Genomic DNA, 3840 nt, shown 5'->3' on the forward strand with positions numbered 1-3840 from the left:
TGAAAATGTATCAATGGAGGAGTGGATATATTTAAGGTTACCAAATTCAGAATACTGTGTGACATCTGTTTGCCATAACGGTAGGCTTTGTAATCCTCTAGGATTAACTCCTGCAGCAACTGATGGGAAAGAATGTTTTTGACAATCAGGACAGACAGCAATAATATTTGATGCTTGTTGAGAAGGAAGGTCAAACTGTCGTTTAAGAGCTCCAGCATTTTGATGGAAAAAAGAGTGACTTCGTTTAGCTTGTGCAATACGGTCTGGCAGTACTTGAACTGGTAACGGCAATAGATCAGCTCGTCGATTGCCTTCTGCAAGAAAACCAGGTAGTGAGGTGTGAGACCTAATATGCATAACAAGGTGCAGATCGAGCGTCCAAAAGGAAAACAAGTTCCTGTAACAGGGTAAAGAGTTGTGAATGTGAAACATTCCGCAGCACAGAAGCTCCAGCTCGTCTAACAATACCTGCAACATAAGCGGAATCAGTAACAAGGTTGAGTGGTACGTTCCATTTTCGGAAAACACGAACAACTGCATTCAGTTCTCCTGTTTGAGGTGAACCGGAGACTGTCTCTATGTCCGAGTCCCATCGTCTCCGTTGATCATCCCACCATAGGAGAACAGATTTATGTGATTTGCCTGATCCATCTGTAAACACAGTAAGTGCCTGTAGGGGTTGCTCGCTTCTTCTGGGTTTTAACATCAGACGAAAGTCAATGTTAAACAGTTTGTGTGAAGGTGGATGGGAAGTTATTTGGCCTGTATAGTCGGCAAGTGCCATAACAAAGGTGTCTGATTGCTGATAAAGCCATTGTAAGTATACTGTTGTTATTGGTAGACAAATACAGACAAAATCCTTCCCTGATAAGGTTAACAGGCGTGATCTAGCTTTAACAATCAGGGAGGCAAGCATTTCATGTTGTGTCAAAATAGTTTTTGTAGGCTGGTTAGGTAAAAAGATCCATTCAATAATTAACAAGGGGTCTGAGTTCTGAAGGTCCCATTGAAATATCAGGGCATGAGGCTGTCGAGCAGGGTTTAAAATAATCAAGTAAAAAGGTAGTTCAGGAGCCCATCGGTGGGCCTGTCGAGAAGCGATAGCTGAGGCAACCTTTTGTAAAGATGTATCTGCTTCAGGGTTAAGATTACGTGGAGAACAAAGATTAGTGTCCCCTTTTAGTAGTTCAAACAGAGGACCCAAGTCTGTATTAGAAATTCCCAATAGTGGTCGAACCCAATTTATTGTTCCCAGTAATTTTTGTGCATCATGCAGGTTTCTTACATTGGTATTGATCTGCAATGGTTGAGGAACAATAGTTTGTGCTCTTATTCGCCAGCCCAGATATTTCCAAGGGGGAAACTTCTGGACCTTTTCTGTTGCTATACAGAGACCTGCCGAATTCACGGCATCTGTGACAAGGGCTACAGCTTTCTCCATGACTTCGTGATGTTGTGCTGCCACTAAAAGGTCATCCATATAATGATACAATAACACAGTAGGCATAGCATTTTGGACAGGACTGAGTATTTTTGCAACGTACCATTGACACATTGTAGGGCTATTTTTCATACCTTGTGGCAGTACAACCCACTGATATCTCTGCAACGGAGCTTGCATGGTGAGGCTTGGAAATGAAAAGGCAAATTTCGGGGCATCATCTGGATGTAACGGGATACTGAAAAAGCAATCTTTAAGATCTATGACAGTCAGATGCCAATGTCGAGGGATCATAGCTGGGGACGGGAGCCCGGGTTGGAGGGCTCCCATATCTTCCATAGCATCATTAATTTTTCTGAGATCATGGAGCAAGCGCCACTTGCCAGTTTGTTTTTTAATAACAAAAACAGGTCAATTCCATGGGCTAGTAGAAGGTACAATGTGTCCTTGGGACAGTTGTTCTGAGACTAAGTTTTGAAGTGCGCGAAGTTTTTCCAAAGGAAGGGGCCATTGATCCACCCAAATAGGAACATCAGATTTCCAGGTTATTTTTAGGGTGTCGTGCACTTCAGTGACCCCATCTAAAAATGTGTGCGGATAGACATTCCCCATTGTGACAATACATCACGTCCCCACAAAACCATAGGGACAGGCAGCACAAAAGGTTTAACAGAAGCCACATGTCCCTCTGGTCCTTGAATTCAAATTAGTTCCAAACTCTGACGACTGTTACCGGTCCCCCCTATCCCAGCCAGTGCCTGAGAGACATTAGTCAGCGGCCATTGCGGAGGCCATTTGGCTTGAGAAATTACGGTGACATCAGCTCCAGTGTCAATGATCCCATTTAGTGCTATTTGTTGGTCATTGTAAATAAGGGTACACTGATACATAGGTCGCTGTGGAGAAATGGATTGTACCCACAAAATGTGAGGTAACCCTGTAGATCCAAAACCTCCCCTCCTCTGCGGAGGATGATCAGTGATAAGAGAGTTTACCGTTGCTGGAATCAGAATCAATTGCGCTATTCTACTACCCTGAGCTATCGTACAAGGTGGAAATGGAGTCCGTGCCATAATTTTGCTTTCGTCCACACTGTCATAGTCAATAACACCTGGTAAAACAAATAGACCAAAAAATGTTGTGGAAGATCTACCAATTAACAGAGCTTGTGTATCAGGGGGTAATGGTCCTTTGACATTTGTTGATAATAAATGAACCGAGGAATCGAGCAGTGTTACTGTGTGTGAGGTTGCCAGGTCCAATCCGGCGCTGCCTGAGGTTGCTGGACAGGGACTTGAGGTGTCGGTGCTTCTCTCCGAGCTTGTTGAAATGTCAGCTGTGGCACTTGTGTCTGCGCGCATCGCTGCCCCGCGCTCCGCGGTCGGTTTCCCTGTGTTGGTTGTCCCTGGAAGTCATACTTAGATCGACATCGATTAGCATAATGACGCCCTTTCTGACATTTCGGACAAAATCCAGGACCAGGAGGTTGTTGTTTATTCCCCACAGCCCGAGCAAGACAATTTCTTTTTAGATGACCAGGCTTACCACAACCATAGCAATTCCCCACACCATGCATCGTTGCAAAAGCAGCAGCCATAGCTTCAAACTTGTGGTCAACCGTACCGATTCGGTTACATGCTTCCACCATTTCCACCAGAGTGGGGTTCGGGTTGGGAAGAGACTTCAGTAGCCTTTTACAATCGGCATTAGCATTTTCAACAGCTAGTTTTGTTAGCAATATATCCCAATCTTCCGCATTATCTACTTGATGTTCCAAAGCCTGTTTTAGTCTATCAATAAACTGCATATAAGGTTCTCGAGACTCCTGAGTGATGTTAGTAAAAGCTTTTTGTGGCTTTTGTACATCAGGAACCTGGAAAAAAGCCTTTTTCGCCTCTTCTCTAATTGCCTCGAGAGCCGCACGGGGGCAGTGTTGAGCCCGCGCTACCGGATCAGCACGTGCCCCGGTGCCCGTACGGTGCTCTATTGTCAGTGCAGCTAATGCAGCATCATTACGGTTAACGTACGTGAGCAGGAGTGCTTGCAGTCCCCCTCTCCAGTGCGACTCCCACAACGTATACTGAGTCGGGGTTAGCAGCAATCGTGCTAAAGGTTTCAAATCATGAGGAGCATGATATAAGTATCAAACACAGAAGATAACAGGCTTATAAAATAGGGAGAAGAAATGCCACGTTCCGTAACAGTGCGGCGCAGTTCTTTAACAACCAAAAAGGAAAGAGCCTCCCATCGTGCTCCCCCTGCCCGACCCTGAGAATACAAGACCGGAGCAACTATAGTTTTAGCCATTTCTAGATCCCCCTCCTTTAAGGCTTGTTTCTTTATTTTTGCCCACACATCACGCAGATCAGGAGGGTATAAATCAGGCTCTTGTTCAGGGT

This window comes from Falco biarmicus, chromosome 16 (genome assembly GCF_023638135.1).
Source record: "Falco biarmicus isolate bFalBia1 chromosome 16, bFalBia1.pri, whole genome shotgun sequence".
NCBI classification, from domain to species: domain Eukaryota; kingdom Metazoa; phylum Chordata; class Aves; order Falconiformes; family Falconidae; genus Falco; species Falco biarmicus.